Below are 14,252 nucleotides of genomic sequence, written 5' to 3'. Positions count from 1 at the left end.
AGGTGTTCCTTCCGATTGTTTAGACGAACCCACGACACCCATCATTTAATGGACTTGTTTTATGGAGCGAGATATAGTATTCCTAATTTGAATTAAGAAACACACTGAAGCAGGTCGCTTGGGATCAGGGTGGACCCCAGCTGTCAATGGCAAAGGCTGCTGGCACACACCCAACATTTGTTAACTCAAAAGTAAACATGGAGAATCCTTCTCCATCAGCTACTACTAGGCTCCTTCCTTCTAACAATAGAAAGCCACTCAGAGTGACTTTTGCTAAGCCAGGCTTTTGGTTAAGGTTAATATACTGTAATAGCTCCTCCCCTACTCAGATAGATGAGGTCGGACAATTAAGTTTGTGGACTCATCCTAGAAAAAGTGCTACATAGCTCATTGCTGAATATCACTATGGTCACCTTCGAAGTACTCCCCTTGGGAAGCTATGCACTGACGCCAGCACCTGGTACACCCTTCAAATAATTTTGGAACTCTTTTTCAGGAATGGCCATCAAAGCTGTCATTGTATTACCCTTGATGTCCTGAATGTCATCAAAACGTCTTCCTTTCAATATTTCCTTTATATTCAGGTAAAGAAAGAAGTCATTGGGGGACAGATCAGGTGAGTAGGGAGGGTGTTCCAATACAGTTATTTGTTTACTGGCCAAAAACTCCCTCACAGATAGTGCCGTGTATTGTATTGTCGTGATGCAAGAATCATGAATTGTTGGCAAAAAGTTGAGGTCACCTAACTTTTTCACGCAGCCTTTTCAGCACTTGCAAATAGTGAACTTGGTTTACTGTTTGTCCAGTTGGTACAAATTCATAATGAATAACCCCTTTGATATCAAAAAAGGTTAGCAACATTGTTGCAACAAGTTTGGGGACTTAATTGTCAGACCTCGTATAACTTTGAGTAAGGTACTAAACTTTATAAGCCTTGGTTTCCCCATCTGTAAAATGGCCAAAAGAATCACCTTTTCCTTATAAAACTTCTGTGAGGGTTTGATTAGATTGTGTTTGGAAGATAGTGTGACTAGAATGAAGAAAGGGAGCAGGCGTGGTGCTGGCTGTTTGTTGTGTGATACTGTTGTTCTTAAGTACAGAGAAAATTAGTCATTGACCTTATTCCACTTGTCCAGCCACAGAGCTTTTAATCTTGCCACCACATACACACCTGAAATGCTAACACAATACGGATGGAAGCACTCCATCATTTATCACAGTTTTTAGGCTCACTATTCTATTTCCTTTACGCTCTGAGGAGACTCACATGTACTGCAGAACAAGACCTAAATCAGGTGAACAGGACATTGCCCACACTGATGACTGGCTTAGCTAACTGTTTTCTTCTGGCTTCTCCACTAGCTGCCAGAAGAAATGACAGCAAGATGGGAAGAAAGAGTGGAAAAGGGTGGAGAGCCCAGGAGAGGGAAGAGGCATGGAGAGGGGAGGAGGAGACCTAAAGGCAGCTCTTGGCCAGGCTCAAGGAGGTTCTCCCAACAGACCATGCGGAGACTCTTCAATCTTACAGCTGGAAAAATCAGTAGTCACATTTTAGTTCCTTTGTCTTCAAGCAGGAGTATATCTAATTCTATCTAACCCTTCACAACCAATGGGTGGTTTGTCTCAGACCTCAAGATCCCAGGGAGGAGTCAGTCAAATAGCAATCCTATTTCCCCTATTAACTCAAACTTCACTCCAACCCAGCAGTTCTAGGTCTCAACTTAGATATAAAATGGCTTCCCTTTATTTCAAATTTCCATGGCCACTGAATGATGTCCACTGTATGGGAAGAAGTCGGAGAGAAAGGTAAGAAAGCTGGTTTCTTTGGCTTGACAGAAAATGTACAAACCATTGGCCACTGGCCCATGGAAATTTGAAAAAAAGAGAGGAAGTGCCCTAAAGATTGGTGTTTCCCATAGAAGGTCACAGGAAATGGAAAGGTAACTATCAAGGAGGTAAAAATAGCCCCACCTATTAAAAAGGAGGTAATGACAGATCTATATATATTCCCCTTAGTAACTCAGACATTAACCATTCCACAAGCGAAAATGAAGGCAAATCTTCAATTTCTCCCCATGTGATTTTTGTCCTTGGCAGGCTGTGACAACAGCTGTACTGAGTCTTTGAAGTCTTGGTGAGAGCAGATGATAAATCTGTGAGGGGCCATATGACTTGAAAGTAGGAAGCCTAACTACATGGTAAGAGCTGTGAATTGCGGCGCTCAAGTCTGCAGAAGCCCTTGCTTCTGACTCTACCCATATCACAATTCCAGCCCTCATTTTGTCAGAATTTTGGTAGTAGATGCTTTACTCGTCTCTCTCCATCCAAATCAGTCCTCACCAGCTGCAGAAGACATTGGCTTTGGTCCAAAAGTAAACAACTCTCTGACTCATTTAAACTCTGAAAACATCTGTCTGATGAGGCTTCTTTGAAAACATTGCCAAATTTTCCATATTGCCTTATTTGCCCACCACCATAACCCACTGAGCACTCACCCTCAAGACTATTCACATTTCTCATGAGATCTCAGAAAGAACAGATATGTTGCATGCTCTAGCTCTAGGAAGAGCTAACCTAGACTTATTCTTAAGTAAAACACAACTCCTGGAAGACCAGCTGGCATTATCTTTTAAAGCTGACCACTTCTATACTCTGCTGCTCAGCACTCCTAGATATATACCCAAGAGAAACACACATATTCACTGGGAGAGAAGACTCATAGCATTGAACAGTGTAATACTAAAAAACTGGAAATAACCAATACCTATAAACAGTGGAATGAAGAAATAAATGGCAATGTATCAATGTAATGCAATATTATATAACAGAGACAATAAACTACAGCTATGTTCAACAACACAGAAAAAAACTTAGTATCATAACATTGAATGAAGAAAGCAAATTCCAAAAGACTACCTAAAGTATGGTGTCCTTTTTATAAAGTTTAAAAATGAATAAAATGAAATAATACATTGTCATAAACTGAAAAAAAAATCAAGTGAATAAGAAATACCTCGGGGGGTAAGGGAAGAAGACAGTATAAGGAAGAGTAGTTGAGCTGATGAAAGTTTTGATTATGCTCTTGTTCTGACAGGGGTGAGGGTTTCTCAGGAGTTCGTGGTTATCAATTAATTTTTTTAAAGGTTCATGCCTACACACGTGATTGTAATATGTAAAATAAAGAACAAGCAAGTGATTACTCCACAAATATTCACTAAGCCTGTGTGTTGAATATAAATCTAACAATAACATCTCTGTAGCCGTAGGAGAGAAGGTTAAAAACCTCTGTAGGTGGCTTCCTCACCGTGTCTTTCCCTGGCATGCTCAGAATTCATTCTACACAATCAAATCAAGCTAACATTCAAGATAATATTTCACACAGATAAAAAAAAAGTCCCAAGAGTTCATGATGTCTTATTCAGTGGAAATTTTGTCAATGACAAGTTGACACAGAAAAGTAGAAAACTGGTCACTCTTCAGCATCATCATGTGCATTTTGCTGGCCTTGGGCAATGCTGAAGCAAGTGTAACAGAAACCAGTTATTACCCAGTAAACCCCAGTCTTCTGCTCTTCGCAGCAAATAAAATTAGCTTCTGTATCTGCCTTACAAGCCACTGTAGCTACCCAATATCCAAGGAGGTCTGCTCGTGGTTGGCCTGGTTGGCAAAACTAGCGGAGCGAGAACAGGATTAGATCACCCAGAAGGGAGCAAGGTTGTGGCTGTGACATTGCTTCTCAGGGAGGCCTGTCCAGCCCGCAGTCACCCAGAGCTGCTCATCAGGGCTGCCTGTTCTGCTCACCCTCATCTCAGTGGACAGGAAATTCGTGAATACTCTTACAGTTGAATGGAGGGGATTGCTTAGAAAGTAAAGCAGAGGGTGCCAAAAATATGGCACACATTATAAGAAAGGAAAAAACTATTAAAATTATGCTGATGGAACCACTTTGAGCACCTCTTGTCATTGCAGAAGTCAAACATGACTTGTATTCATCTTTTGTTATCAGTACATATTGAGTATTACCATTTTAATACAGTTTTTTCCTTCCTTAAAATGTGTATACATTTTTTTGGCACCCTCTGTAGTCCGTTTAATTAAGCATTTTCAAATCACTCAAAGGAAACTAAAATTATCATTACTAAAATAATTACTTGATTTAGGACTGTTTAGTCTGTTGTCTGCTCTGTGAAAAATGACCAACCGAACTGACTCTATTTCTTGTCCCATTTTAGTGACAAAAATAGAAATTCTTGTGCTCTCTCCCCCTCTACCCTGAACATAATTAGGCTCTGCCATGTAGGAGCCAACTTTCAGTTCAGAAACCTGAGATCATCTCTCAATTAATCCCCATGTGAATAATATAAGCACCATTAGCAATCCATGTTCCCAGTGGCAATTCTTGCTATTTTGGAGCTAAGAAGCCCTGTCGGGAAAAATGAGCTTTCCGGAAGTCTGTGATTAATAAGAAATGGGCACAAATCCAGGTTGCCTAGTCCTAAGAACTCCTTTCTCTGCCTTCATTTTATCTGCAAAACAAGGACATTCCTATGTGCTACCTACTCATGAAGATGCTGTGAGCATGACAAGCTGCTGGGGCTATGAAGTTCTTGGATGAAAGCCACTGTAATGCAGTGACATCTACCACCTAGAATACCACTTGCAAACTCAGATGACACGTTTGTAATCTCAGTGTGAACAACCTCAGTCTTTGTCATTTATTATGCACAGAACAACATATTTCAAGCCACCTAATCTGAGGAAGCCAAATGCAGCAAGTGAGACTACATTCTTAGCCTTCAGAGATGAAAAGTTCTTAACAGCCTTCCTTGTAAGGGATCCATTCATAGTCACAACAGCCCTCTATTTTGGATCTTGCATTATAAATACCCTCTATTTTGGATCTTACATTATAAATACCCAGTTTATTGTCTCATTATAGAGACACCTCTAGGTATTTCCCACTATCCCTCTTCCAGGAGGAGGTGAATAATTGTACAAATGACCTCTCCATATCATATGACATGATTGCAAAGAGAGGAGAGAGAGGCAGAGACAGAGAGAGAGAGAGATCTCCAATAAGATTCCTAGAACGAATACCAAACAAGGGACTTCACCGGAACAGAAGCAGCCTCAGAAGCTGGCTAGATTCAAAACTAGTGGGTGAGCTGGGTTACCTTTGCCTGGGCCTTGCATAAACCCAATGGTGAGGCCACACCAGGGCGACAATGCCCTGGGCACAAAGAGTGAGGCAATGGCAGAATGTGCCAGAGTGAGAGATTTTGGCACAGGCTTCCATGCCTTTGGACAAGGCAGGCGCTGGTGTGTGTTCATTCTGGGCCTCTTCACCCTCCATGAGGATGGATGGCAGTGAGGAAGGCAGCCCTGGCCCTCAACTCTGTCCTGTCCATCTTGGAATTCCTTCCTCCCATCTAGAGTTCCCTGTAGTCTCTCCTTATCCCACAAAACACCCTTCTCCCCCAAGGGACTCCCAGTTTACCCATATAAGGACGTCAGTTTTGCTTAGTCAAAACCACTACCACTGCTCAAAGAAATAAAGAGCAGGGAGGCGTTTTATCTTGGCAGGGGACATTAGATTTTGCACTGGGGGCCATTTTTATTTGTTCTGCTACTACAAGGCATTATTTCCTGCCAGAAAAAGAATAACTCTAGCTCCGCTTTGGACATGAGAAACCGCTAAGCTACAGACCTATAAATGGAGTTCTATGTTTCCATGGCCTGTTCCAAAGAGTGCTTAAGAAACAAGTTCCACTCAGGAATGCTGGGTCATACTTCCTACCTCCACCTGCAACTCCTTGAGGGTGCCAATGTCAGTTCCCGGTGACATCAGTAAGAACTGTCCTCAGACTTATCCCCCCTAAAATCTGGCAGTTGAAGAAAAGATAATCCAAGGGTATATTCTGCCTTCTGAAAGTAAAAGCTTGATTGATTGATTGATTGATGATTGACTGATTGATTGAATGTGTTTTGATTATTCACAACCCACCCAGCAAGCTTTCCAAAAGCTCCGTAGCAAGCAACAGTGGAATGTGGCTGGAAAAGAACAAATTAATTAAGGCTAGCAGGAACCTGCTTGAGGAATGGATCAAGTTCTACAGAACTACATCAGACTGGCACAATCAATGCAATAGCCAAACCAGAAATCCACTGCAGTACTGATTATATTTTCCGAAATAAGATGTCTGAGAGCTACCTTTATTTTGCTACTTCCTGAATTGCCTCATACTTACCACAGTTTGTATGGCTCCATTTAAACATAAATCAGTCACACTGGATGCTAGTCACAACTCAGCCTGTGTTCTCAAGCACGCTGAGTGCCCGAAGCTGTGGTGCAAATAAAACAAAACCCTGAGATCCACTCCTTCCGCCCTACGCTGAGTGTGGAGAAAATCAGGATCTCACTCTTATGTGAAGACTGCTGTAAGCAATTCCATATATTTCGTTAAGCCCTAAATGGCGTGTAGGATGTTAAGTGGAATTGCTTCTGAAATTGAAACATCTATTTCTCAAGTCTCTGTTGCAATTAAGCTTTTGATTATGGGTAAGATACCCCCAAGTTAGGTCTGTTGGCCCTCAGACCATCCGATGAGAATCTATCTTGATACATTAACCTCCCCCCACCCCAGAATTAGTGGGGCATTTACCCAGGCTTAAAGGGTTGAAAAGCATTTCATCCTAAGTCTTGAAGGCAATGGGATAAAATTTGAAAGGGAACGGACAGCATTTCCTCTGTGCCTGTTAAGACATTAAGAAATATACCGTGAGATATACAAATACATAGTCTCCCTGTCTGGCACGACACAATGGGAAATGGAGCTTACTTATTTCTGCCCCCTGTAAATCCTTTATTTCCTTTTCTGAAAATACCCAATGGCATACCAGCTGTGACCCAGCGTCTGATGTATGTGTATATTTCAATTTTATGTTGATGGTATTAAGAATCGAAGCATCCCTAAATCCACCTCACAGGAAGCCAGTCCATAGCTGTTAATATTACATTACATTCTAATTATTCATTCTCTATCCCTCTTCACACCATTATTCCAAGACCAACAGATCAGGCTTTTTCACTGAATACTAATACTAACATTCTTCAGGACGCTAGAGCTGCGTTTGTGTGTCTCCCTGGACAGAGACACCAATCACAGGATGAAAGAGAAATCCACACTCTGCTCAATATCACATTAGCATGTCTCTTCCTATTTCGGTCACAAAAAGTCATTTCCCAGTTGTCCCACATGAATAGCCCCTTTACCACTTATCAATATGGATGAAGCCCAAACTACCCACTTTATGTAAAATAGTAAAAGTGAATTGTTCTTTCTTTAAAAAAAAGAAAAAAGAAAAAACACAGATGAGTAGACCACCTCTGCCTTTTGTCTTTGTAAAAGCAGCTGTTTCTGTAGCTTTAGCCCATCTCTTAGAATTTACTGCCAGGCTCCCCACATCAGGACCAAACAGGAAACTTCCCATGAAAACAAGAAACTGAAATTTAAGATGCAAGGGAAATGTCTCTACAGAAAGGCAACGAAGCAATGAAAAACCCAGGAATATAGCAACACCTTATCCTCTTTCTCCCTGGAAAAGTGTTGCAGCTCAAATCCAAGGGGTGAACCTCCCGATGGAAGAGCAACCGCCCAACAGGGTGTGGGAGCCAGCAGGAAAAAGGAGAGCAGGACCACCTAGAGGACCTATGTGCAAGAAGGGTGGCTAAGTCGCCACAGAAAATGTTTACTTGAGTACGAAAGAAAATACCTGCAATCAGAGTTTCAGCCTCAGTTTTGGGACAGAACCGACAATAGGCTATTAAATTATTGGTTTTGCCACCTGTAATGTAAACACTCTAGCAGATCGGTAAAGACACCCGGTAAATATTTTATATCTAACTGTGGGGTTGAGCTCCCAATCAACCATCACACTTCTTTCGGTGAGGTACTCAATAAGTGCTTGCTGATCTTGATAGCTAATGTTTACGGAGCTCGTATTATAGTCCAGATCCTCTTCTAAGCACTTTTAAACATTATTTCTAATAATTATCAAACCAATACTAAAAGGTAGATTGAACCTATTTTTGATGGTTAATTTGTGATGGTCAGCATGACTGGCCATCAGGCAGCCAGATTAGTTGTTTCTGCTAGTGTCTGTGAAAGCGTTTCTGGATAAGATTAGCATTTGAATTGGTGAACTCATAAAGATTGGTGAACTCATAAAGCGGCTGGGCACCATGCAACCTGTTGAAAACCTGAAAAGAACCAAAGGTGGGGAAGGAGGAGTTTGCCAATTCCTCCCCTGCCTCACTGATTAAGCCGGGACATCTTATTTCATCTTCTCCAGCTCTTAGACTGGAATTTACACCATCAGCAACCCTGGTTCTCAGGCCTTCAAACTCAAACTGAATTACACCACCGACTTTCCAAGGTTTCCAGCTTACAGACACTTCTGTAAGGTCATGACACTTCTCAGCCTCCTTGATTGTATGAGCCAATTCCTCATAATAAATCTCCATATATATGTAGATTCTGTAGGTTCTGTTTCTCTGGAGAACCCAGGATTATAAAGAATCCTGTAGCTCAGAGGAATCAATGAGCTTGCCCAGACTTTCAGCAGGGAAGTGGCAGGGACAGGATTTGAGCCAGGCCTGCATGACTCCAAAGCCCATCCAGGCTCTTTCCAAGACACAAACAAATATCCACAACAACAAAGTGTGCTGAGTTCATTGGACTTTAAAATAAATTTTAAAAAACGAGGCAAGCCAAAAGTCCAAATTTGGGTAAATGTAAAGGTTATCCCTTTCAGGAAAATGGAAAGTCAGACTCAGCATTGTTATCATTAAGCATATGTGCCTTAGCTCTGAAGGTCAAAAAAGTCAACCATCCAGAAATTAAAGTACAAGTCCCTTTATCTCCAGCATAGAAGATAGAAGACAGTAGAAGACATAGAAGACAGTAGAACAAGCTCCTAAAAGTTTTAAGCCCTAGGTTGGGACTCCAGAGACTTGGGTTCTACTCCTCTATCAGTTACGAAGTCCGTAAGCAACTTGTTTGCCCTGGCCTCCGGTCTTGCCTGCAAAAGGCAGGGATTTGATTCTACAAGATGTGTGAGTTCCCATCTTGATCTGGGGCTAAGATTTCTCAGCACTGACACTAATTCACCTCATACCACCCTGAAGAGGCACGACACATTCTTCAGACAAGTGTCGAGATTCAGCAAAGGTAGGTGCTTTATTCAGTACTTCATCAGAAACAGGGCCTATTGTCTCTCTGGTTCTCCTGTATTGCCAGACGCTCCTTCTTCCCCATCTTGCCTTGGGATGTTTAATTGACAGTGGCTGAGGTGGGATGGAAGGGAACCAGAATGCATCTCTCCACCCTTCCCTAATGCTGACCATATCTCACTACTGACTGCCATGAGGCTTCCTAGAGATCCTCCATGTCCCTAACTTACCCCTGCTGGCAACCATCCCATGACGGAGTGGGAAGGGGGCTGGGATGTATTTCCCACCGTTTGCATGGAGGTGATTAACAGTAGACTCGCCCAGTCACCTGGACCCCCAGAAGGGTCTGCTACTGAGGACAAGCTCTTCCCCTGCCTGTTTACTGACACCTCAACACAAGCCCACAGTCTCTCTTTTGGCCACCTGCCTCCCACTCATTCCAGTCACTTGGGCACAAAACCAAACCACGCTGTTCTTCTGTACAAAGATGTCCTTTGGTGAAAATTCCAAACACAAGCTTACCATGTTACATGAGGGCTATTAAACTGTTTAAGCCGGCCTTATGCTAAATCACTTGGGTTTGGCTGTCTCTCTCTACACGTCACACACTCATACCTTCCTGCCAATCTGGAGAAAAGTAGTTTTCTCCTCATCCAAATGTTCAGCAGTATGCATATTGAGCCCTTTACCCTTTGTTTATTTCTCCTTTCACCACCTCAGGGTATTTTATTTCTATTTTATTTCTAAGTACCATTTTTTCCACTTCATAGTTTCTCACTTTTACTTGCTAGGTATGTTCATTCCTTCCTCTGTCTTAATTTTCCTTTCCTCTGGCAAAAAAAAAAAAAAAAAAAAAAAAAAACAGAGAAAAACAAACAAACAAAAACAAAAAACTTTTTTTTTTTTTAGTACTCTAAAGAGTGTTACATTGTGGGTTTTATTTCTCTTTACTTGCATTACACATCATTGGTCCTGGGCACAGGAGACTCCTTCTGCCCTTTTGGCGTTTACCAAGAATATGAAGCACTCGCTCACATACCTGCATGTCTTAGGTACTCAATGCGTGCTTTCTCATTAAATCCTCACTACTGCCTTATGAAATAGCTCTTTCCCTGTAACAGTGCCTCTCAGACTTTAATGTGCATATAAATATAAATCATCTGGTGGTCTTGTTAATATACAGATTCCGATTCAATGGTTTGGATAAAGCCTTAGAATCTGCATTTCTTGCCAGAGCCCAGGTGGTCCTAAAGATGCCTATCTGGGGGCCACATTTGCAGGTTGGGCTTGTGTTGGGACAGTGGCAGTACTTTTACGTGATTGAGAGGCTGATGTGAAAATTCTGCCTACCGTGAGCATTTCCATCCCCAGTGGCCAGCACTGCCCTCTCCCCATCATCTCCTAAAATTAAAACATTTCTAGAAAGATCACCAAGTTCATCATGGACAGTGAATTGGTGACAATTTCAGAATGTGCAGCCTGAAAACAATGAAAGCACAGAGACAAGAATGACACAAAAAAAGGGAAGGGAAACAGGAGGCAACAGTTGTTGGAGATGAAAGTGACCAGTAAGAGACTACCACGATAGGACACTTCTTCAAGGATAATCTGTGGACCCCTTACCCTAGGAGACAAGCACAGGAGGTGAGACACAGACTCTGCCATCTTGGAACTCATGGAAGCTCCTTTCAAAGAACATTTATTGTGTGCCTACTGACATGAATACACGTGCCAAGTATTCTCTTTACATATATACATCTTCTCATTAAATGCTCATGACCACCTTTTGAAGTAGCTACCACCCTCAATTTTACAGACAAACAGAACTGAGGCTCAGAGAAATTGGTTAATTCTTCCCAAGATAATGACCAATTCACATAAATTGGATTCAATCCACCACTTCCCACTGCAAGCTCAGGTTTCTGTTATCACACAAGCTACCCAAAGACTGGGGAAAAAATCAAGGAGCCCACTCGAGTTCCAGAGATAGAGGAGCTTCTGCCTTTGATGAAACTTTTTTTAAAAAGCATATATGACTCAAAAGACAGTGAATCTATTTATGCTCTTCAGGGTTTTGGATGCAAAGGGAGAGAAAGAAGCTTCAGGAATACGGGGTAGAGGTGGGTCTGTGTGGTGTGCAGTGAAGCCCTTCTGCAGTTGTTATTTGGTGCACCTCTGATCTCTATTAGGAGGTTGAAATCCTTGAGAGCAGAGAGTAACTAGACAGTCATTCTCTGAGACCAGCCTGTCTCTGCAGGAGAAACATGCTCAGTCTGTGTTTGATTATATCCCTTCCCACCCTGCCAGGTCTTCTGAGACCAGTGTACCATAAACTACCCCAAGCATGATTATATCAGTTTTCCCCCACCGTCAGGTCCATCTTCTGTGTCTTCTAATAAACACTTAGCTATTCCATTTAAAAATGTCTATCAATTCTGTAGTCCTGTTTCCTTCTCCTTTCCTCTATTTCCCCTTTTCTTCACCACCAGTTTCTTTGCTCCCTGCTTTCACAACGGAAGTACTCACTCATTATTTTAACGCCTTGTGACCTGGCTTCTGTCCCCACTCCTCTCCTAAAACTGTTTACCTCCTTGGTCAACAAAGTCCCTTAATGGCCTTTTCTCTCTGACTGCCTCATCTCATGCCTGATCTTTCTCAATTTTGCTGTACAACTTAAAACTGCTGCTCATCTGCTTCATCTTGAAAAGCTCCCTCTGACTTTTAAAACGCAGCGTGTCTCATCCTGCTCCAACGTTGCTGGTCTTTCTCTCACTTCCTTGAAGATTCTTTCTCTTCCTCTCACCCCTAAATGTGGATGGCCTCTGACTTTTATCATTGATCCATTTCTATTTCCTTGGATGCTCCCTCCTTTGATGAGTCCTTCCCCTGCTGTGGCTTCCCTTATGATATTTTGGGTAGATAACTTCTTGCCTCTGGACTCACATTTCCATCTGGGAACTGAACATTTCTACTTACCATTTTCTAAGTACCAATACTATCTCAAACCAAGAAAATCTTTCCCCTGGATTTACAATTCCTATTAATGGTATCACGATTTTCCCATTCATCCAGACTTAATTTGTGACATCTCATATCCTTAATCCTTAAGATCCAAGAGATTGTCAACTCCTATAGATTCAATCTCCCCAACATTGCTCACATTCTCCTTATTCTTTTCTTCCTACTACACCTACTGTAGTCCAGATCCTTACTGGACCTTTAATCTGTTACCTCTTTTCCATTCTCTCTTCCACTGCTTCAATAGCCTCAGTGTCTTCCTTCCTCAACTTCTTCCTACCTCGCATCCTTCCAAAATCCTTTGGACATAAATTTTCCAAAGTTAGAGCTCTGGTCATGTCATTCCCTAAAACTTCCACTTCTTAACTGCCCAAATAATGAAGTCCAAACTCCTCATCCTATTGTTAAATAATCTCCAAACAATGACCCTACCTTACTTTCCAAGATAGAAACCCCATGTCCATTTTATTTATGCCTTCGTATGCAACCACCAAACTAGACTGCTCCTTATTCCATGAATATCCACCATGCTTATCCTCTTCTGAGTCTCTCCTCATAGTTCCTCTGTCTGAAATGTCCTCAGCATCAAACTCAGTTGCCTGTTTTTCCACACCAATCAGGAGTGATCTTTCTTCCCCTGCTTTGAATTCCCAGAACTTGTACTTAAGTATCTTTAATAGTTTCTCCCTCAAATTACTTAGAATAACTTGTACAATAACTTGTAAGAAAATGCATTAACTACCTTAGAATCTAGAAGCAAAGATAAGACATGTGTCCAAGCAGTTATGATCAAAGAGGTGCCGTGGTGGTCAGTGCATCCCAATTTTTTTTCTATTAGTGAAAACAGTGAATGTATGTGTAGAGGGACAAGGTGGGGGTCACATGAGTTTTTATTGATAAACACTAGTAAAATACTACTTGTTAACTATTCAAAAATACATAACCTTGGTAGCTCCTAAAGCAGCTCCATTTAATCATCATCTCAGGTGGTAGAAACATATACCAATGCTTCTCACACAATAATGTGCATTGCAAGTACTTGAGAACCTTCACGTGCAGACTGTGAACCAGTAGTTCTGGAAGAAGGGAGGACAGGCTGAGATTCTACATTTCTAACAAGTTTCTGGTTTATGTCTATGAAGCTGGTCTATAGATCACATTTTAAGTAGCAAGGAGTCTTAAACCATGCTTGAAAATCACTCAATATTTTCAGTGTGATAATTCAGATACACCCTGAGGTTTATACTCCAATTGACAGCTGCAGAAATTTAAAGTGGATTCAAATGGATCAAAATTTGTGAAATTCATCTGCAAATGGGCCTTTATCTCTATTAAGTAGCCTTGTAGTTTTTCAAATTTCGCAATTCTGGGGAGCTCAAAGCAATGCGGCAATGGAAAATGAATGTTGTATTCAGTTACCTGTGGCAGGTGAGTGCGCATACCTGTATATCCTTCACCATATCAGCAGTCTTGTTTGTTCCTTCTGTAATTTCAAGTTGAATGTATCACATGTCTTCTCTCATCAGTAAGGAAGTACAATCTTGTGTGTCTCTAGGGACCAATAAATTGGGTCTCTAAGAGCCCCTGAATGCCCCAAAGCCCTTGATCTAAGAAAGTAACTCAAAAAATTCCATCTTTCCAACAAGTTTCCATGACCTAGCCATCTGCCTGCAGAAAAATAAACTAAGTTTCCATACCCTGCATCAATCAATTTCTTCCCAACCTCTCCTAATCTGGCAAGCATTAAGGGCAGAAATGAGAAGACCATTCACAGCTCTAATCATTTCCTCCGTCACATCATACAAAGAACTTACAGAGTTCCCAGCACAGACTTTCCCAACAAATGATGCAATGAAAGGGGCACCCACTCACCTTCTCATATGATTTGAGTAAAATGTCAATGTCTTCTCTTCCCTCACACTGCAGGTGCCCCATGTGTGACCACTGGCCTCAATTTTTCCACAATAAGACTACGTAAATTTCAGATTGGTAAGAGGTTAGG

Source organism: Rhinolophus hipposideros (assembly GCF_964194185.1).
Source record: "Rhinolophus hipposideros genome assembly, chromosome: 5".
In the NCBI taxonomy this organism is placed as follows: domain Eukaryota; kingdom Metazoa; phylum Chordata; class Mammalia; order Chiroptera; family Rhinolophidae; genus Rhinolophus; species Rhinolophus hipposideros.
This window is presented reverse-complemented; position numbering follows the sequence as displayed.